This window comes from Somniosus microcephalus, unplaced genomic scaffold, assembly GCF_052327205.1.
Source record: "Somniosus microcephalus isolate GS21.2 unplaced genomic scaffold, FLI_Smic_1.0 unresolved_chr1, whole genome shotgun sequence".
NCBI classification, from domain to species: Eukaryota; Metazoa; Chordata; class Chondrichthyes; order Squaliformes; family Somniosidae; genus Somniosus; species Somniosus microcephalus.
Genome location: NW_028225179.1, coordinates 24,035,974 through 24,056,925, shown reverse-complemented (window position 1 = coordinate 24,056,925; position 20,952 = coordinate 24,035,974). Strand labels below are relative to the sequence as shown.

Sequence of the window (20,952 nt, the reverse complement as noted above, 5' to 3'; positions counted from 1 at the left end):
CAGTGCCGTCCTTCTAGTAAGATGTTAAACTGGGGCTTCAGATCCCATGAGAGAATGCTGAAAAGAACGAGGATTTCTCGCGCATTATTTATCTCTCAATCAAAGACCCAAAAACAGAAAATCTCGTCTTTAAGTTTGATAAATATTTTTGAAATTCCAAAGGAGAAATTTATGTTCCTGTTCCCTAATCATTTGCCTCTGGTCTTTTCATTCGGTGCCAATCTCAAAGGAAGGAAGAAGGAAGAGAGGGTTCTCAATCTCCGATTCACGATCTCATCTCCACATTCATTCAAGGTGGGTTGAGAAATTTCTTGGAATATTTTAATTTTACCAAGATATGAGCAATGCAGGGGCACAGACCAGCAACACCAGTGCAATTTTCACGAAATTGTATTTCAAGTAAGATTCAGTGAAATGCTTGGAAAGTGCATCAGCATCAAACGTGTAATACAGTAACGACGAGGATGGGATTCGAACCCACGCGTGCAGAGCACAATGAATTAACAGTCCATCGCCTTAACCTCTCGGCCACCTCGTCTCACCAACATATTGCTTTCAGATTTCCATTTCTTGCTTTTTACATCTAATTAGAACTACCCTGAAAGAAATTCAACTTCACCGCTTATCCTGCCCGTGCACACAGATCTACAATGTTGAAAATGTACAATCAGCTTAATGTAAGCAACAGGCCTTCCGTTACTTCAGATGAGGGACTGTCAAAAATGGCCGGTTTCACGCCAGATTCAGAATATAAAAAGTGTCGCCCAGATAATTAAAAGACCTTTGTAGGACTTGAACCTTCAAATAACTGAAGAATTTGCAACAGAAGTCAGATGCCTAATCCATTAGTCTATGCGGCCGCTGATGCCGCTGAATCTCTTTTTATGGGGCGAATTGTGAGCAGGTTCAAGGAAACTGCTCGAAAAAAGAAGTGGATTGAGGAAAAGATAAAAATATTTCAACTGTATTAACAGGTCCTCTGTGAGCTGGATTCGCACCAGCGCAGTGAAACTCAATGCAAATGGGAAATGACATCGGCGGCTCGTTGGTCTAGGGGTATGATTCTCGCTTTGGGCATTTCACGATTAAAATGCGAGAGGTCCCGGGTTCAAATCCCGGACGAACCCTGGCACATTTTGTTGAACTCAACAACTCGGTCATCAAAGCTGAAATCGCTCTGCTTCTAAAAAAACGGCATGATCCGAGATTGTGAGCTCTGCCATTTCAAACAGACACAGAATGATCCGGGGCTGTGAGCACTCCCGGTTTAAACAGACCCAGAATGATTCGCAACTGACCGCGACCCCGCCCATTTTCGACAGGCCTGATTTTCAAAGCTTATGAAATCTATGGCAACATAAATCGGGCTGTTTCTAAAACGATGCCCGGTTTAATCTTGGACACCAAGTTGAAAATTTACTCCATTATCATTTTTCCCATTATCTCCGTCATTTTACTCCAGCCAAATGAACTGAGTTTAGGTGTCAGCCGTGGATCAGCGGCAGCATACTCAAGCCTCACTCCAGAGACTTGAGTGCATAATCCAGGCTGACACTCCAGGGCAGTACTGAGGTAGTGCTGCACTGTCGGCAGTGCCGTCCTTCTAGTAAGATGTTAAACTGGGGCTTCAGATCCCATGAGAGAATGCTGAAAAGAACGAGGATTTCTCGCGCATTATTTATCTCTCAACCAAAGACCCAAAAACAGAGAATCTCGTCTTTAAGTTTGATAAATATTTTTGAAATTCCAAAGGAGAAATTTATGTTCCTGTTCCCTAATCATTTGCCTCTGTTGCCGCTAGTCTTTTCATTCGGTGCCAATCTCAAAGGAAGGAAGAAGGAAGAGAGGGTTCTCAATCTTCGATTCACGATCTCATCTCCACTTTCATTCAAGGTGGGTTGAGAAATTTCTTGGAATATTTTAATTTTAACAAGAAAAGAGCAATGCAGGGGCACAGACCAGCAACACCAGTGCAATTTTCACAAAATTGTATTTCAAGTAAGATTCAGTGAAATGCTTGGAAAGTGCATCAGCATCAAACGTGTAATACAGTAACGACGAGGATGGGATTCGAACTCCAAGCCTGCAGAGCACAATGGATTAGTAGTCCATCGCCTTAACCGCTCGACCACTTCGTCTCACCAATATACTGCGTTCAGACATTCCATTTCTTGCTCTTTGCATCTAATTAGAACTACCCTGAAAGAAATTCAAGTTCACCGCTTATCCTGCCCGTGCACACAGATCTACAATGTTGAAAATGTACAATCAGCTTAATGTAAGCAACAGGCCTTCCGTTACTTCAGATGAGGGGCTGTCAAAAATGGCCGGTTTCACGCCAGATTCAGAATATAAAAAGTGTCGCCCAGATAATTAAAGGACCTTTGTAAGACTTGAACCTTCAATCTTCTGATAAATGAAAAATTTGCAACAGAAGTAAGATGCCTAATCCATTAGTCTATGCGGCCGCTGATGCCGCTGAATCTCTTTTTATGGGGCGAATTGTGAGCAGGTTCAAGGAAACTGCTCGAAAAAAGAAGTGGATTGAGGAAAAGATAAAAATATTTCAACTGAATTAACAGGTCCTCTGTGAGCTGGATTCGCCCCAGCGCAGTGAAACTCAATGCAAATGGGAAATGACATCGGCGGCTCGTTGGTCTCGGGGTATGATTCTCGCTTTGGGCATTTCACGATTAAAATGCGAGAGGTCTCGGGTTCAAATCCCAGACGAGCCCTGGCGCATTTTGTTAAACTCAACAACTCGGTCATCAAAGCTGAAATCGCTCTGCTTCTAAAAAAACGGCATGATCCGAGATTGTGAGCTCTGCCATTTCAAACAGACACAGAATGATCCGGGGCTGTGAGCACTCGCGGTTTAAACAGACCCAGAATGATTCGCAACTGACCGCGACCCCGCCCATTATAGACAGGCCTGATTTTCAAAGCTTATGAAATCTATGGCAACATAAATCGGGCTGTTTCTAAAACGATGCCCGGTTTAATCTTGGACACCAAGTTGAAAATTTACTCCATTATCATTTTTCCCATTATCTCCGTCATTTTACTCCAGCCAAATGAACTGAGTTTAGGTGTCAGCCGTGGCTCAGCGGCAGCATACTCAAGCCTCACTCCAGAGACTTGAGTGCATAATCCAGGCTGACACTCCAGGGCAGTACTGAGGTAGTGCTGCACTGTCGGCAGTGCCGTCCTTCTAGTAAGATGTTAAACTGCGGCTTCAGATCCCATGAGAGAATGCTGAAAAGAACGAGGATTTCTCGCGCATTATTTATCTCTCAACCAAAGACCCAAAAACAGAAAATCTCGTCTTTAAGTTTGATAAATATTTTTGAAATTCCAAAGGAGAAATTTATGTTCCTGTTCCCTAATCATTTGCCTCTGGTCTTTTCATTCGGTGCCAATCTCAAAGGAAGGAAGAAGGAAGAGAGGGTTCTCAATCTCCGATTCACGATCTCATCTCCACTTTCATTCAAGGTGGGTTGAGAAATTTCTTGGAATATTTTAATTTTACCAAGATATGAGTAATGCAGGGGCACAGACCAGCAACACCAGTGCAATTTTCACGAAATTGTATTTCAAGTAAGATTCAGTGAAATGCTTGGAAAGTGCATCAGCATCAAACGTGTAATACAGTAACGACGAGGATGGGATTCGAACCCACGCGTGCAGAGCACAATGGATTAGCAGTCCATCTGCCTTAACCTCTCGGCCACCTCGTCTCACCAATATACTGCTTTCAGATATTCCATTTCTTGCTTTTTACATCTAATTAGAACTACCCTGAAAGAAATTCAACTTCACCGCTTATCCTGCCCGTGCACACAGATCTACAATGTTGAAAATGTACAATCAGCTTAATGTAAGCAACAGGCCTTCCGTTACTTCAGATGAGGGACTGTCAAAAATGGCCGGTTTCACGCCAGATTCAGAATATAAAAAGTGTCGCCCAGATAATTAAAAGACCTTTGTAGGACTTGAACCTTCAATCTTCTGATAACTGAAGAATTTGCAACAGAAGTCAGATGCCTAATCCATTAGTCTATGCGGCCGCTGATGCCGCTGAATCTCTTTTTATGGGGCGAATTGTGAGCAGGTTCAAGGAAACTGTTCGAAAAAAGAAGTGGATTGAGGAAAAGATAAAAATATTTCAACTGTATTAACAGGTCCTCTGTGAGCTGGATTCGCACCAGCGCAGTGAAACTCAATGCAAATGGGAAATGACATCGGCGGCTCGTTGGTCTAGGGGTATGATTCTCGCTTTGGGCATTTCACGATTAAAATGCGAGAGGTCCCGGGTTCAAATCCCGGACGAGCCCTGGCACATTTTGTTAAACTCAACAACTCGGTCATCAAAGCTGAAATCGCTCTGCTTCTAAAAAAACGGCATGATCCGAGATTGTGAGCTCTGCCATTTCAAACAGACACAGAATGATCCGGGGCTGTGAGCACTCGCGGTTTAAACAGACCCAGAATGATTCGCAACTGACCGCGACCCCGCCCATTTTCGACAGGCCTGATTTTCAAAGCTTATGAAATCTATGGCAACATAAATCGGGCTGTTTCTAAAACGATGCCCGGTTTAATCTTGGACACCAAGTTGAAAATTTACCCCATTATCATTTTTCTCATTATCTCCGTCATTTTACTCCATCCAAATGAACTGAGTTTAGGTGTCAGCCGTGGCTCAGCGGCAGCATACTCAAGCCTCACTCCAGAGACTTGAGTGCATAATCCAGGCTGACACTCCAGGGCAGTACTGAGGTAGTGCTGCACTGTCGGCAGTGCCGTCCTTCTAGTAAGATGTTAAACTGGGGCTTCAGATCCCATGAGAGAATGCTGAAAAGAACGAGGATTTCTCGCGCATTATTTATCTCTCAACCAAAGACCCAAAAACAGAAAATCTCGTCTTTAAGTTTGATAAATATTTTTGAAATTCCAAAGGAGAAATTTATGTTCCTGTTCCCTAATCATTTGCCTCTGGTCTTTTCATTCGGTGCCAATCTCAAAGGAAGGAAGAAGGAAGAGAGAGTTCTCAATCTCCGATTCACGATCTCATCTCCACTTTCATTCAAGGTGGGTTGAGAAATTTCTTGGAATATTTTAATTTTACCAAGATATGAGCAATGCAGGGGCACAGACCAGCAACACCAGTGCAATTTTCACGAAATTGTATTTCAAGTAAGATTCAGTGAAATGCTTGGAAAGTGCATCAGCATCAAACGTGTAAGACATTAACGACGAGGATGGGATTCGAACCCAAGCGTGCAGAGCACAATGGATTAGCAGTCCATCGCCTTAACCTCTCGGCCACCTCGTCTCACCAATATACTGCTTTCAGATATTCCATTTCTTGCTTTTTACATCTAATTAGAACTACCCTGAAAGAAATTCAACTTCACCGCTTAGCCTGCCCGTGCACACAGATCTACAATGTTGAAAATGTACAATCAGCTTAATGTAAGCAACAGGCCTTCCGTTACTTCAGATGAGGGACTGTCAAAAATGGCCGGTTTCACGCCAGATTCAGAATATAAAAAGTGGCGCCCAGATAATTAAAAGACCTTTGTAGGACTTGAACCTTCAATCTTCTGATAACTGAAGAATTTGCAACAGAAGTCAGATGCCGAATCCATTAGTCTATGCGGCCGCTGATGGCGCTGAATCTCTTTTTATGGGGCGAATTGTGAGCAGGTTCAAGGAAACTGCTCGAAAAAAGAAGTGGATTGAGGAAAAGAAAAAAATATTTCAACTGTATTAACAGGTCCTCTGTGAGCTGGATTCGCACCAGCGCAGTGAAACTCAATGCAAATGGGAAATGACATCGGCAGCTCGTTGGTCTCGGGGTATGATTCTCGCTTTGGGCATTTCACGATTAAAATGCGAGAGGTCCCGGGTTCAAATCCCGGACGAGCCCTGGCACATTTTGTTAAACTCAACAACTCGGTCATCAAAGCTGAAATCGCTCTGCTTCTAAAAAAACGGCATGATCCGAGATTGTGAGCTCTGCCTTTTCAAACAGACACAGAATGATCCGGGGCTGTGAGCACTCGTGGTTTAAACAGACCCAGAATGATTCGCAACTGACCGCGACCCCGCCCATTTTCGACAGGCCTGATTTTCAAAGCTTATGAAATCTATGGCAACATAAATCGGGCTGTTTCTAAAACGATGCCCGGTTTAATCTTGGACACCAAGTTGAAAATTTACCCCATTATCATTTTTCTCATTATCTCCGTCATTTTACTCCATCCAAATGAACTGAGTTTAGGTGTCAGCCGTGGCTCAGCGGCAGCATACTCAAGCCTCACTCCAGAGACTTGAGTGCATAATCCAGGCTGACACTCCAGGGCAGTACTGAGGTAGTGCTGCACTGTCGGCAGTGCCGTCCTTCTAGTAAGATGTTAAACTGGGGCTTCAGATCCCATGAGAGAATGCTGAAAAGAACGAGGATTTCTCGCGCATTATTTATCTCTCAACCAAAGACCCAAAAACAGAAAATCTCGTCTTTAAGTTTGATAAATATTTTTGAAATTCCAAAGGAGAAACTTATGTTCCTGTTCCCTAATCATTTGCCTCTGGTCTTTTCATTCGGTGCCAATCTCAAAGGAAGGAAGAAGGAAGAGAGGGTTCTCAATCTCCGATTCACGATCTCATCTCCACTTTCATTCAAGGTGGGTTGAGAAATTTCTTGGAATATTTAAATTTTACCAAGATATGAGCAATGCAGGGGCACAGACCAGCAACACCAGTGCAATTTTCACGAAATTGTATTTCAAGTAAGATTCAGTGAAATGCTTGGAAAGTGCATCAGCATCAAACGTGTAATACAGTAACGACGAGGATGGGATTCGAACCCACGCGTGCAGAGCACAATGGATTAGCAGTCCATCGCCTTAACCTCTCGGCCACCTCGTCTCACCAATATGCTGCTTTCAGATATTCCATTTCTTGCTTTTTACATCTAATTAGAACTACCCTGAAAGAAATTCAACTTCACCGCTTATCCTGCCCGTGCACACAGATCTACAATGTTGAAAATGTACAATCAGCTTAATGTAAGCAACAGGCCTTCCGTTACTTCAGATGAGGGACTGTCAAAAATGGCCGGTTTCACGCCAGATTCAGAATAGAAAAAGTGTCGCCCAGATAATTAAAAGACCTTTGTAGGACTTGAACCTTCAATCTTCTGATAACTGAAGAATTTGCAACAGAAGTCAGATGCCTAATCCATTAGTCTATGCGGCCGCTGATGCCGCTGAATCTCTTTATATGGGGCGAATTGTGAGCAGGTTCAAGGAAACTGTTCGAAAAAAGAAGTGGATTGAGGAAAAGATAAAAATATTTCAACTGTATTAACAGGTCCTCTGTGAGCTGGATTCGCACCAGCGCAGTGAAACTCAATGCAAATGAGAAATGACATCGGCGGCTCGTTGATCTAGGGGTATGATTCTCGCTTTTTGGGCATTTCACGATTAAAATGCGAGAGCTCCCGGGTTCAAATCCCGGACGAGCACTGGCGCATTTTGTTAAACTCAACAACTCGGTCATCAAAGCTGAAATCGCTCTGCTTCTAAAAAAACGGCATGATCCGAGATTGTGAGCTCTGCCATTTCAAACAGACACAGAATGATCCGGGGCTGTGAGCACTCGCGGTTTAAACAGACCCAGAATGATTCGCAACTGACCGCGACCCCGCCCATTTTCGACAGGCCTGAATTTCAAAGCTTATGAAATCTATGGCAACATAAATCGGGCTGTTTCTAAAACGATGCCCGGTTAATCTTGGACACCAAGTTGAAAATTTACTCCATTATCATTTTTCCCATTATCTCCGTCATTTTACTCCAGCCAAATGAACTGAGTTTAGGTGTCAGCCGTGGCTCAGCGGCAGCGTACTCAAGCCTCACTCCAGAGACTTGAGTGCATAATCCAGGCTGACACTCCAGGGCAGTACTGAGGTAGTGCTGCACTGTCGGCAGTGCCGTCCTTCTAGTAAGATGTTAAACTGGGGCTTCAGATCCCATGAGAGAATGCTGAAAAGAACGAGGATTTCTCGCGCATTATTTATCTCTCAACCAAAGACCCAAAAACAGAAAATCTCGTCTTTAAGTTTGATAAAGATTTTTGAAATTCCCAAGGAGAAATTTATGTTCCTGTTCCCTAATCATTTGCCTCTGGTCTTTTCATTCGGTGCCAATCTCAAAGGAAGGAAGAAGGAAGAGAGGGTTCTCAATCTCCGATTCACGATCTCATCTCCACTTTCATTCAAGGTGGGTTGAGAAATTTCTTGGAATATTTAAATTTTACCAAGATATGAGCAATGCAAGGGCACAGACCAGCAACACCAGTGCAATTTTCACGAAATTGTATTTCAAGTAAGATTCAGTGAAATGCTTGGAAAGTGCATCAGCATCAAACGTGTAATACAGTAACGACGAGGATGGGATTCGAACCCACGCGTGCAAAGCACAATGGATTAATAGTCCATCACCTTAACCTCTCGGCCACCTCGTCTCACCAATATATTGTTTTCAGATATTCCATTTCTTGCTTTTTACATCTAATTAGAACTACCCTGAAAGAAATTCAACTTCACCGCTTATCCTGCCCGTGCACACAGATCTACAATGTTGAAAATGTACAATCAGCTTAATGTAAGCAACAGGCCTTCCGTTACTTCAGATGAGGGACTGTCAAAAATGGCCGGTTTCACGCCAGATTCAGAATATAAAAAGTGTCGCCCAGATAATTAAAAGACCTTTGTAGGACTTGAACCTTCAATCTTCTGATAACTGAAGAATTTGCAACAGAAGTCAGATGCCTAATCCATTAGTCTATGCGGCCGCTGATGCCGCTGACTCTCTTTTTATGGGGCGAATTGTGAGCAGGTTCAAGGAAACTGTTCGAAAAAAGAAGTGGATTGAGGAAAAGATAAAAATATTTCAACTGTATTAACAGGTCCTCTGTGAGCTGGATTCGCACCAGCGCAGTGAAACTCAATGCAAATGGGAACTGACATCGACGGCTCGTTGGTCTAGGGGTATGATTCTCGCTTTGGGCATTTCACGATTAAAATGCGAGAGGTCCCGGGTTCAAATCCCGGACGAGCCCTGGCACATTTTGTTAAACTCAACAACTCGGTCATCAAAGCTGAAATCGCTCTGCTTCTAAAAAAACGGCATGATCCGAGATTGTGAGCTCTGCCATTTCAAACAGACACAGAATGATCCGGGGCTGTGAGCACTCGCGGTTTAAACAGACCCAGAATGATTCGCAACTGACCGCGACCCCGCCCATTATAGACAGGCCTGATTTTCAAAGCTTATGAAATCTATGGCAACATAAATCGGGCTGTTTCTAAAACGATGCCCGGTTTAATCTTGGACACCAAGTTGAAAATTTACTCCATTATCATTCTTCCCATTATCTCCGTCATTTTACTCCAGCCAAATGAACTGAGTTTAGGTGTCAGCCGTGGCTCAGCGGCAGCATACTCAAGCCTCACTCCAGGGACTTGAGTGCATAATCCAGGCTGACACTCCAGGGCAGTACTGAGGAAGTGCTGCACTGTCGGCAGTGCCGTCCTTCTAGTAAGATGTTAAACTGGGGCTTCAGATCCCATGAGAGAATGCTGAAAAGAACGAGGATTTCTCGCGCATTATTTATCTCTCAACCAAAGACCCAAAAACAGAAAATCTCGTCTTTAAGTTTGATAAATATTTTTGAAATTCCAAAGGAGAAACTTATGTTCCTGTTCCCTAATCATTTGCCTCTGGTCTTTTCATTCGGTGCCAATCTCAAAGGAAGAGAGGGTTCTCAATCTCCGATTCACGATCTCATCTCCACTTTCATTCAAGGTGGGTTGAGAAATTTCTTGGAATATTTTAATTTTACCAAGATATGAGCAATGCAGGGGCACAGACCAGCAACACCAGTGCAATTTTCACGAAATTGTATTTGAAGTAAGATTCAGTGAAATGCTTGGAAAGTGCATCAGCATCAAACGTGTAATACAGTAACGACGAGGATGGGATTCGAACCCACGCGTGCAGAGCACAATGGATTAGCAGTCCATCGCCTTAACCTCTCGGCCACCTCATCTCACCAATATATTGCTTTCAGATATTCCATTTCTTGCTTTTTACATCTAATTAGAACTACCCTGAAAGAAATTCAACTTCACCGCTTATCCTTCCCGTGCACACAGATCTACAATGTTGAAAATGTACAATCAGCTTAATGTAAGCAACAGGCCTTCCGTTACTTCAGATGAGGGACTGTCAAAAATGGCCGGTTTCACGCCAGATTCAGAATATAAAAAGTGTCGCCCAGATAATTAAAAGACCTTTGTAGGACTTGAACCTTCAATCTTCTGATAACTGAAGAATTTGCAACAGAAGTCAGATGCCTAATCCATTAGTCTATGCGGCCGCTGATGCCGCTGAATCTCTTTTTATGGGGCGAATTGTGAGCAGGTTCAAGGAAACTGCTCGAAAAAAGAAGTGGATTGAGGAAAAGATAAAAATATTTCAACTGTATTAACAGGTCCTCTGTGAGCTGGATTCGCACCAGCGCAGTGAAACTCAATGCAAATGGGAAATGACATCGGCGGCTCGTTGGTCTAGGGGTATGATTCTCGCTTTGGGCATTTCACGATTAAAATGCGAGAGGTCCCGGGTTCAAATCCCGGACGAGCCCTGGCACATTTTGTTAAACTCAACAACTCGGTCATCAAAGCTGAAATCGCTCTGCTTCTAAAAAAACGGCATGATCCGAGATTGTGAGCTCTGCCATTTCAAACAGACACAGAATGATCCGGGGCTGTGAGCACTCGCGGTTTAAACAGACCCAGAATGATTCGCAACTGACCGCGACCCCGCCCATTTTCGACAGGCCTGATTTTCAAAGCTTATGAAATCTATGGCAACATAAATCGGGCTGTTTCTAAAACGATGCCCGGTTTAATCTTGGACACCAAGTTGAAAATTTACCCCATTATCATTTTTCTCATTATCTCCGTCATTTTACTCCATCCAAATGAACTGAGTTTAGGTGTCAGCCGTGGCTCAGCGGCAGCATACTCAAGCCTCACTCCAGAGACTTGAGTGCATAATCCAGGCTGACACTCCAGGGCAGTACTGAGGTAGTGCTGCACTGTCGGCAGTGCCGTCCTTCTAGTAAGATGTTAAACTGGGGCTTCAGATCCCATGAGAGAATGCTGAAAAGAACGAGGATTTCTCGCGCATTATTTATCTCTCAACCAAAGACCCAAAAACAGAAAATCTCGTCTTTAAGTTTGATAAATATTTTTGAAATTCCAAAGGAGAAACTTATGTTCCTGTTCCCTAATCATTTGCCTCTGGTCTTTTCATTCGGTGCCAATCTCAAAGGAAGAGAGGGTTCTCAATCTCCGATTCACGATCTCATCTCCACTTTCAATTCAAGGTGGGTTGAGAAATTTCTTGGAATATTTTAATTTTACCAAGATATGAGCAATGCAGGGGCACAGACCAGCAACACCAGTGCAATTTTCACGAAATTGTATTTGAAGTAAGATTCAGTGAAATGCTTGGAAAGTGCATCAGCATCAAACGTGTAATACAGTAACGACGAGGATGGGATTCGAACCCACGCGTGCAGAGCACAATGGATTAGCAGTCCATCGCCTTAACCTCTCGGCCACCTCGTCTCACCAATATATTGCTTTCAGATATTCCATTTCTTGCTTTTTACATCTAATTAGAACTACCCTGAAAGAAATTCAACTTCACCGCTTATCCTGCCCGTGCACACAGATCTACAATGTTGAAAATGTATAATCAGCTTAATGTAAGCAACAGGCCTTCCGTTACTTCAGATGAGGGACTGTCAAAAATGGCCGGTTTCACGCCAGATTCAGAATATAAAAAGTGTCGCCCAGATAATTAAAAGACCTTTGTAGGACTTGAACCTTCAATCTTCTGATAACTGAAGAATTTGCAACAGAAGTCAGATGCCTAATCCATTAGTCTATGCGGCCGATGATGCCGCTGAATCTCTTTTTATGGGGCGAATTGTGAGCAGGTTCAAGGAAACTGTTCGAAAAAAGAAGTGGATTGAGGAAAAGATAAAAATATTTCAACTGTATTAACAGGTCCTCTGTGAGCTGGATTCGCACCAGCGCAGTGAAACTCAATGCAAATGGGAAATGACATCGGCGGCTCGTTGGTCTAGGGGTATGATTCTCGCTTTTGGCATTTCACGATTAAAATGCGAGAGGTCCCGGGTTCAAATCCCGGACGAGCCCTGGCACATTTTGTTAAACTCAACAACTCGGTCATCAAAGCTGAAATCGCTCTGCTTCTAAAAAAACGGCATGATCCGAGATTGTGAGCTCTGCCATTTCAAACAGACACAGAATGATCCGGGGCTGTGAGCACTCGCGGTTTAAACAGACCCAGAATGATTCGCAACTGACCGCGACCCCGCCCATTTTCGACAGGCCTGATTTTCAAAGCTTATGAAATCTATGGCAACATAAATCGGGCTGTTTCTAAAACGATGCCCGGTTTAATCTTGGACACCAAGTTGAAAATTTACCCCATTATCATTTTTCTCATTATCTCCGTCATTTTACTCCATCCAAATGAACTGAGTTTAGGTGTCAGCCGTGGCTCAGCGGCAGCATACTCAAGCCTCACTCCAGAGACTTGAGTGCATAATCCAGGCTGACACTCCAGGGCAGTACTGAGGTAGTGCTGCACTGTCGGCAGTGCCGTCCTTCTAGTAAGATGTTAAACTGGGGCTTCAGATCCCATGAGAGAATGCTGAAAAGAACGAGGATTTCTCGCGCATTATTTATCTCTCAACCAAAGACCCAAAAACAGAAAATCTCGTCTTTAAGTTTGATAAATATTTTTGAAATTCCAAAGGAGAAATTTATGTTCCTGTTCCCTAATCATTTGCCTCTGGTCTTTTCATTCGGTGCCAATCTCAAAGGAAGGAAGAAGGAAGAGAGGGTTCTCAATCTCCGATTCACGATCTCATCTCCACTTTCATTCAAGGTGGGTTGAGAAATTTCTTGGAATATTTTAATTTTACCAAGATATGAGCAATGCAGGGGCACAGACCAGCAACACCAGTGCAATTTTCACGAAATTGTATTTCAAGTAAGATTCAGTGAAATGCTTGGAAAGTGCATCAGCATCAAACGTGTAATACAGTAACGACGAGGATGGGATTCGAACCCACGCGTGCAGAGCACAATGGATTAGCAGTCCATCACCTTAACCTCTCGGCCACCTCGTCTCACCAATATTCTGCTTTCAGATATTCCATTTCTTGCTTTTTACATCTAATTAGAACTACCCTGAAAGAAATTCAACTTCACCGCTTATCCTGCCCGTGCACACAGATCTACAATGTTGAAAATGTACAATCAGCTTAATGTAAGCAACAGGCCTTCCGTTACTTCAGATGAGGGACTGTCAAAAATGGCCGGTTTCACGCCAGATTCAGAATATATAAAGTGTCGCCCAGATAATTAAAAGACCTTTGTAGGACTTGAACCTTCAATCTTCTGATAACTGAAGAATTTGCAACAGAAGTCAGATGCCTAATCCATTAATCTATGCGGCCGCTGATGCCGCTGAATCTCTTTTTATGGGGCGAATTGTGAGCAGGTTCAAGGAAACTGTTCGAAAAAAGAAGTGGATTGAGGAAAAGATAAAAATATTTCAACTGTATTAACAGGTCCTCTGTGAGCTGGATTCGCACCAGCGCAGTGAAACTCAATGCAAATGGGAAATGACATCGGCGGCTCGTTGGTCTAGGGGTATGATTCTCGCTTTGGGCATTTCACGATTAAAATGCGAGAGGTCCCGGGTTCAAATCCCGGACGAGCCCTGGCACATTTTGTTAAACTCAACAACTCGGTCATCAAAGCTGAAATCGCTCTGCTTCTAAAAAAACGGCATGATCCGAGATTGTGAGCTCTGCCATTTCAAACAGACACAGAATGATCCGGGGCTGTGAGCACTCGCGGTTTAAACAGACCCAGAATGATTCGCAACTGACCGCGACCCCGCCCATTTTCGACAGGCCTGATTTTCAAAGCTTATGAAATCTATGGCAACATAAATCGGGCTGTTTCCAAAACGATGCCCGGTTTAATCTTGGACACCAAGTTGAAAATTTACCCCATTATCATTTTTCTCATTATCTCCGTCATTTTACTCCATCCAAATGAACTGAGTTTAGGTGTCAGCCGTGGCTCAGCGGCAGCATACTCAAGCCTCACTCCAGAGACTTGAGTGCATAATCCAGGCTGACACTCCAGGGCAGTACTGAGGTAGTGCTGCACTGTCGGCAGTGCCGTCCTTCTAGTAAGATGTTAAACTGGGGCTTCAGATCCCATGAGAGAATGCTGAAAAGAACGAGGATTTCTCGCGCATTATTTATCTCTCAACCAAAGACCCAAAAACAGAAAATCTCGTCTTTAAGTTTGATAAATATTTTTGAAATTCCAAAGGAGAAACTTATGTTCCTGTTCCCTAATCATTTGCCTCTGGTCTTTTCATTCGGTGCCAATCTCAAAGGAAGGAAGAAGGAAGAGAGGGTTCTCAATCTCCGATTCACGATCTCATCTCCACTTTCATTCAAGGTGGGTTGAGAAATTTCTTGGAATATTTTAATTTTACCAAGATATGAGCAATGCAGGGGCACAGACCAGCAACACCAGTGCAATTTTCACGAAATTGTATTTGAAGTAAGATTCAGTGAAATGCTTGGAAAGTGCATCAGCATCAAACGTGTAATACAGTAACGACGAGGATGGGATTCGAACCCACGCGTGCAGAGCACAATAGATTAGCAGTCCATCGCCTTAACCTCTCGGCCACCTCGTCTCACCAATATATTGCTTTCAGATATTCCATTTCTTGCTTTTTACATCTAATTAGAACTACCCTGAAAGAAATTCAACTTCACCGCTTATCCTGCCCGTGCACACAGATCTACAATGTTGAAAATGTACAATCAGCTTAATGTAAGCAACAGGCCTTCCGTTACTTCAGATGAGGGACTGTCAAAAATGGCCGGTTTCACGCCAGATTCAGAATATAAAAAGTGTCGCCTAGATAATTAAAAGACCTTTGTAGGACTTGAACCTTCAATCTTCTGATAACTGAAGAATTTGCAACAGAAGTCAGATGCCTAATCCATTAGTCTATGCGGCCGCTGATGCCGCTGAATCTCTTTTTATGGGGCGAATTGTGAGCAGGTTCAAGGAAACTGCTCGAAAAAAGAAGTGGATTGAGGAAAAGATAAAAATATTTCAACTGTATTAACAGGTCCTCTGTGAGCTGGATTCGCACCAGCGCAGTGAAGCTCAATGCAAATGGGAAATGACATCGGCGGCTCGTTGGTCTAGGGGTATGATTCTCGCTTTGGGCATTTCACGATTAAAATGCGAGAGGTCCCGGGGTCAAATCCCGGACGAGCCCTGGCACATTTTGTTAAACTCAACAACTCGGTCATCAAAGCTGAAATCGCTCTGCTTCTAAAAAAACGGCATGATCCGAGATTGTGAGCTCTGCCATTTCAAACAGACACAGAATGATCCGGGGCTGTGAGCACTCGCGGTTTAAACAGACCCAGAATGATTCGCAACTGACCGCGACCCCGCCCATTTTCGACAGGCCTGATTTTCAAAGCTTATGAAATCTATGGCAACATAAATCGGGCTGTTTCTAAAACGATGCCCGGTTTAATCTTGGACACCAAGTTGAAAATTTACTCCATTATCCTTTTTCCCATTATCTCCGTCATTTTACTCCAGCCAAATGAACTGAGTTTAGGTGTCAGCCGTGGCTCAGCGGCAGCATACTCAAGCCTCACTCCAGAGACTTGAGTGCATAATCCAGGCTGACACTCCAGGGCAGTACTGAGGTAGTGCTGCACTGTCGGCAGTGCCGTCCTTCTAGTAAGATGTTAAACTGGGGCTTCAGATCCCATGAGAGAATGCTGAAAAGAACGAGGATTTCTCGCGCATTATTTATCTCTCAACCAAAGACCCAAAAACAGAAAATCTCGTCTTTAAGTTTGATAAATATTTTTGAAATTCCAAAGGAGAAATTTATGTTCCTGTTCCCTAATCATTTGCCTCTGGTCTTTTCATTCGGTGCCAATCTCAAAGGAAGGAAGAAGGAAGAGAGGGTTCTCAATCTCCGATTCACGATCTCATCTCCACTTTCATTCAAGGTGGGTTGAGAAATTTCTTGGAATATTTTAATTTTAACAAGATATCAGCAATGCAGGGGCACAGACCAGCAACACCAGTGCAATTTTCACGAAATTGTATTTGAAGTAAGATTCAGTGAAATGCTTGGAAAGTGCATCAGCATCAAACGTGTAATACAGTAACGACGAGGATGGGATTCGAACCCACGCGTGCAGAGCACAATGGATTAGCAGTCCATCGCCTTAACCTCTCGGCCACCTCGTCTCACCAATATATTGCTTTCAGATATTCCATTTCTTGCTTTTTACATCTAATTAGAACTACCCTGAAAGAAATTCAACTTCACCGCTTATCCTGCCCGTGCACACAGATCTACAATGTTGAAAATGTATAATCAGCTTAATGTAAGCAACAGGCCTTCCGTTACTTCAGATGAGGGACTGTCAAAAATGGCCGGTTTCACGCCAGATTCAGAATATAAAAAGTGTCGCCCAGATAATTAAAAGACCTTTGTAGGACTTGAACCTTCAATCTTCTGATAACTGAAGAATTTGCAACAGAAGTCAGATGCCTAATCCATTAGTCTATGCGGCCGATGATGCCGCTGAATCTCTTTTTATGGGGCGAATTGTGAGCAGGTTCAAGGAAACTGTTCGAAAAAAGAAGTGGATTGAGGAAAAGATAAAAATATTTCAACTGTATTAACAGGTCCTCTGTGAGCTGGATTCGCACCAGCGCAGTGAAACTCAATGCAAATGGGAAATGACATCGGCGGCTCGTTGGTCTAGGGGTATGATTCTCGCTTTTGGCATTTCACGATTAAAATGCGAGAGGTCCCGGGTTCAAATCCCGGACGAGCCCTGGCACATTTTGTTAAACTCAACAACTCGGTCATCAAAGCTGAAATCGCTCTGCTTCTAAAAAAACGGCATGATCCGAGATTGTGAGCTCTGCCATTTCAAACAGACACAGAATGATCCGGGGCTGTGAGCACTCGCGGTTTAAACAGACCCAGAATGATTCGCAACTGACCGCGACCCCGCCCATTTTCGACAGGCCTGATTTTCAAAGCTTATGAAATCTATGGCAACATAAATCGGGCTGTTTCTAAAACGATGCCCGGTTTAATCTTGGACACCAAGTTGAAAATTTACCCCATTATCATTTTTCTCATTATCTCCGTCATTTTACTCCATCCAAATGAACTGAGTTTAGGTGTCAGCCGTGGCTCAGCGGCAGCATACTCAAGCCTCACTCCAGAGACTTGAGTGCATAATCCAGGCTGACACTCCAGGGCAGTACTGAGGTAGTGCTGCACTGTCGGCAGTGCCGTCCTTCTAGTAAGATGTTAAACTGGGGCTTCAGATCCCATGAGAGAATGCTGAAAAGAACGAGGATTTCTCGCGCATTATTTATCTCTCAACCAAAGACCCAAAAACAGAAAATCTCGTCTTTAAGTTTGATAAATATTTTTGAAATTCCAAAGGAGAAATTTATGTTCCTGTTCCCTAATCATTTGCCTCTGGTCTTTTCATTCGGTGCCAATCTCAAAGGAAGGAAGAAGGAAGAGAGGGTTCTCAATCTCCGATTCACGATCTCATCTCCACTTTCATTCAAGGTGGGTTGAGAAATTTCTTGGAATATTTTAATTTTACCAAGATATGAGCAATGCAGGGGCACAGACCAGCAACACCAGTGCAATTTTCACGAAATTGTATTTCAAGTAAGATTCAGTGAAATGCTTGGAAAGTGCATCAGCATCAAACGTGTAATACAGTAACGACGAGGATGGGATTCGAACCCACGCATGCAGAGCACAATGGATTAGCAGTCCATCACCTTAACCTCTCGGCCACCTCGTCTCACCAATATTCTGCTTTCAGATATTCCATTTCTTGCTTTTTACATCTAATTAGAACTACCCTGAAAGAAATTCAACTTCACCGCTTATCCTGCCCGTGCACACAGATCTACAATGTTGAAAATGTACAATCAGCTTAATGTAAGCAACAGGCCTTCCGTTACTTCAGATGAGGGACTGTCAAAAATGGCCGGTTTCACGCCAGATTCAGAATATAAAAAGTGTCGCCCAGATAATTAAAAGACCTTTGTAGGACTTGAACCTTCAATCTTCTGATAACTGAAGAATTTGCAACAGAAGTCAGATGCCTAATCCATTAATCTATGCGGCCGCTGATGCCGCTGAATCTCTTTTTATGGGGCGAATTGTGAGCAGGTTCAAGGAAACTGTTCGAAAAAAGAAGTGGATTGAGGAAAAGATAAAAATATTTCAACTGTATTAACAGGTCCTCTGTGAGCTGGATTCGCACCAGCGCAGTGAAACTCAATGCAAATGGGAAATGACATCGGCGGCTCGTTGGTCTAGGGGTATGATTCTCGCTTTGGGCATTTCACGATTAAAATGCGAGAGGTCCCGGGTTCAAATCCCGGACGAGCCCTGGCACATTTTGTTAAACTCAACAACTCGGTCATCAAAGCTGAAATCGCTCTGCTTCTAAAAAAACGGCATGATCCGAGATTGTGAGCTCTGCCATTTCAAACAGACACAGAATGATCCGGGGCTGTGAGCACTCGCGGTTTAAACAGACCCAGAATGATTCGCAACTGACCGCGACCCCGCCCATTTTCGACAGGCCTGATTTTCAAAGCTTATGAAATCTATGGCAACATAAATCGGGCTGTTTCCAAAACGATGCCCGGTTTAATCTTGGACACCAAGTTGAAAATTTACCCCATTATCATTTTTCTCATTATCTCCGTCATTTTACTCCATCCAAATGAACTGAGTTTAGGTGTCAGCCGTGGCTCAGCGGCAGCATACTCAAGCCTCACTCCAGAGACTTGAGTGCATAATCCAGGCTGACACTCCAGGGCAGTACTGAGGTAGTGCTGCACTGTCGGCAGTGCCGTCCTTCTAGTAAGATGTTAAACTGGGGCTTCAGATCCCATGAGAGAATGCTGAAAAGAACGAGGATTTCTCGCGCATTATTTATCTCTCAACCAAAGACCCAAAAACAGAAAATCTCGTCTTTAAGTTTGATAAATATTTTTGAAATTCCAAAGGAGAAACTTATGTTCCTGTTCCCTAATCATTTGCCTCTGGTCTTTTCATTCGGTGCCAATCTCAAAGGAAGGAAGAAGGAAGAGAGGGTTCTCAATCTCCGATTCACGATCTCATCTCCACTTTCATTCAAGGTGGGTTGAGAAATTTCTTGGAATATTTTAATTTTACCAAGATATGAGCAATGCAGGGGCACAGACCAGCAACACCAGTGCAATTTTCACGAAATTGTATTTGAAGTAAGATTCAGTGAAATGCTTGGAAAGTGCATCAGCATCAAACGTGTAATACAGTAACGACGAGGATGGGATTCGAACCCACGCGTGCAGAGCACAATGAATTAGCAGTCCATCGCCTTAACCTCTCGGCCACCTCGTCTCACCAATATATTGCTTTCAGATATTCCATTTCTTGCTTTTTACATCTAATTAGAACTACCCTGAAAGAAATTCAACTTCACCGCTTATCCTGCCCGTGCACACAGATCTACAATGTTGAAAATGTACAATCAGCTTAATGTAAGCAACAGGCCTTCCGTTACTTCAGATGAGGGACTGTCAAAAATGGCCGGTTTCACGCCAGATTCAGAATATAAAAAGTGTCGCCTAGATAATTAAAAGACCTTTGTAGGACTTGAACCTTCAATCTTCTGATAACTGAAGAATTTGCAACAGAAGTCAGATGCCTAATCCATTAGTCTATGCGGCCGCTGATGCCGCTGAATCTCTTTTTATGGGGCGAATTGCGAGCAGGTTCAAGGAAACTGCTCGAAAAAAGAAGTGGATTGAGGAAAAGATAAAAATATTTCAACTGTATTAACAGGTCCTCTGTGAGCTGGATTCGCACCAGCGCAGTGAAGCTCAATGCAAATGGGAAATGACATCGGCGGCTCGTTGGTCTAGGGGTATGATTCTCGCTTTGGGCATTTCACGATTAAAATGCGAGAGGTCCCGGGGTCAAATCCCGGACGAGCCCTGGCACATTTTGTTAAACTCAACAACTCGGTCATCAAAGCTGAAATCGCTCTGCTTCTAAAAAAACGGCATGATCCGAGATTGTGAGCTCTGCCATTTCAAACAGACACAGAATGATCCGGGGCTGTGAGCACTCGCGGTTTAAACAGACCCAGAATGATTCGCAACTGACCGCGACCCCGCCCATTTTCGACAGGCCTGATTTTCAAAGCTTATGAAATCTATGGCAACATAAATCGGGCTGTTTCTAAAACGATGCCCGGTTTAATCTTGGACACCAAGTTGAAAATTTACTCCATTATCCTTTTTCCCATTATCTCCGTCATTTTACTCCAGCCAAATGAACTGAGTTTAGGTGTCAGCCGTGGCTCAGCGGCAGCATACTCAAGCCTCACTCCAGAGACTTGAGTGCATAATCCAGGCTGACACTCCAGGGCAGTACTGAGGTAGTGCTGCACTGTCGGCAGTGCCGTCCTTCTAGTAAGATGTTAAACTGGGGCTTCAGATCCCATGAGAGAATGCTGAAAAGAACGAGGATTTCTCGCGCATTATTTATCTCTCAACCAAAGACCCAAAAACAGAAAATCTCGTCTTTAAGTTTGATAAATATTTTTGAAATTCCAAAGGAGAAATTTATGTTCCTGTTCCCTAATCATTTG

General features: G+C 43.4%; 17 non-coding genes across 17 annotated transcripts; 7 read left to right on the top strand and 10 right to left on the bottom strand.

The window, feature by feature from the left end:
* Positions 1 to 456: 456 nt before the first annotated feature.
* Positions 457 to 538, bottom strand: trnan-guu (transfer RNA asparagine (anticodon GUU)). Its single transcript has one exon. It is a non-coding gene; the product is annotated as a tRNA-Asn (tRNA).
* A 3,708-nt stretch (positions 539 to 4,246) lies between these two features.
* Positions 4,247 to 4,334, top strand: trnap-ugg (transfer RNA proline (anticodon UGG)). The gene is given in 2 exon segments: positions 4,247 to 4,282; positions 4,299 to 4,334. It is a non-coding gene; the product is annotated as a tRNA-Pro (tRNA).
* Positions 4,335 to 5,253: 919 nt separating this feature from the next.
* trnas-gcu (transfer RNA serine (anticodon GCU)) lies at positions 5,254 to 5,335 on the bottom strand. The gene has a single exon. It is a non-coding gene; the product is annotated as a tRNA-Ser (tRNA).
* A 1,516-nt stretch (positions 5,336 to 6,851) lies between these two features.
* Positions 6,852 to 6,933, bottom strand: trnas-gcu (transfer RNA serine (anticodon GCU)). The gene has a single exon. It is a non-coding gene; the product is annotated as a tRNA-Ser (tRNA).
* Positions 6,934 to 8,450: 1,517 nt separating this feature from the next.
* Positions 8,451 to 8,532, bottom strand: trnan-auu (transfer RNA asparagine (anticodon AUU)). Its single transcript has one exon. It is a non-coding gene; the product is annotated as a tRNA-Asn (tRNA).
* A 509-nt stretch (positions 8,533 to 9,041) lies between these two features.
* trnap-ugg (transfer RNA proline (anticodon UGG)) lies at positions 9,042 to 9,129 on the top strand. Its single transcript is given in 2 exon segments — positions 9,042 to 9,077; positions 9,094 to 9,129. It is a non-coding gene; the product is annotated as a tRNA-Pro (tRNA).
* Positions 9,130 to 10,037: 908 nt separating this feature from the next.
* On the bottom strand, positions 10,038 to 10,119 carry trnas-gcu (transfer RNA serine (anticodon GCU)). Its single transcript has one exon. It is a non-coding gene; the product is annotated as a tRNA-Ser (tRNA).
* Positions 10,120 to 10,628: 509 nt separating this feature from the next.
* Positions 10,629 to 10,716, top strand: trnap-ugg (transfer RNA proline (anticodon UGG)). Its single transcript is given in 2 exon segments — positions 10,629 to 10,664; positions 10,681 to 10,716. It is a non-coding gene; the product is annotated as a tRNA-Pro (tRNA).
* A 909-nt stretch (positions 10,717 to 11,625) lies between these two features.
* trnas-gcu (transfer RNA serine (anticodon GCU)) lies at positions 11,626 to 11,707 on the bottom strand. The gene has a single exon. It is a non-coding gene; the product is annotated as a tRNA-Ser (tRNA).
* Positions 11,708 to 12,216: 509 nt separating this feature from the next.
* Positions 12,217 to 12,304, top strand: trnaq-uug (transfer RNA glutamine (anticodon UUG)). The gene is given in 2 exon segments: positions 12,217 to 12,252; positions 12,269 to 12,304. It is a non-coding gene; the product is annotated as a tRNA-Gln (tRNA).
* A 919-nt stretch (positions 12,305 to 13,223) lies between these two features.
* trnas-gcu (transfer RNA serine (anticodon GCU)) lies at positions 13,224 to 13,305 on the bottom strand. Its single transcript has one exon. It is a non-coding gene; the product is annotated as a tRNA-Ser (tRNA).
* Positions 13,306 to 13,814: 509 nt separating this feature from the next.
* trnap-ugg (transfer RNA proline (anticodon UGG)) lies at positions 13,815 to 13,902 on the top strand. Its single transcript is given in 2 exon segments — positions 13,815 to 13,850; positions 13,867 to 13,902. It is a non-coding gene; the product is annotated as a tRNA-Pro (tRNA).
* A 919-nt stretch (positions 13,903 to 14,821) lies between these two features.
* trnas-gcu (transfer RNA serine (anticodon GCU)) lies at positions 14,822 to 14,903 on the bottom strand. The gene has a single exon. It is a non-coding gene; the product is annotated as a tRNA-Ser (tRNA).
* Positions 14,904 to 16,419: 1,516 nt separating this feature from the next.
* On the bottom strand, positions 16,420 to 16,501 carry trnas-gcu (transfer RNA serine (anticodon GCU)). The gene has a single exon. It is a non-coding gene; the product is annotated as a tRNA-Ser (tRNA).
* A 509-nt stretch (positions 16,502 to 17,010) lies between these two features.
* On the top strand, positions 17,011 to 17,098 carry trnaq-uug (transfer RNA glutamine (anticodon UUG)). Its single transcript is given in 2 exon segments — positions 17,011 to 17,046; positions 17,063 to 17,098. It is a non-coding gene; the product is annotated as a tRNA-Gln (tRNA).
* A 1,510-nt stretch (positions 17,099 to 18,608) lies between these two features.
* trnap-ugg (transfer RNA proline (anticodon UGG)) lies at positions 18,609 to 18,696 on the top strand. The gene is given in 2 exon segments: positions 18,609 to 18,644; positions 18,661 to 18,696. It is a non-coding gene; the product is annotated as a tRNA-Pro (tRNA).
* A 919-nt stretch (positions 18,697 to 19,615) lies between these two features.
* On the bottom strand, positions 19,616 to 19,697 carry trnas-gcu (transfer RNA serine (anticodon GCU)). The gene has a single exon. It is a non-coding gene; the product is annotated as a tRNA-Ser (tRNA).
* Between the last annotated feature and the right edge of the window lie 1,255 nt (positions 19,698 to 20,952).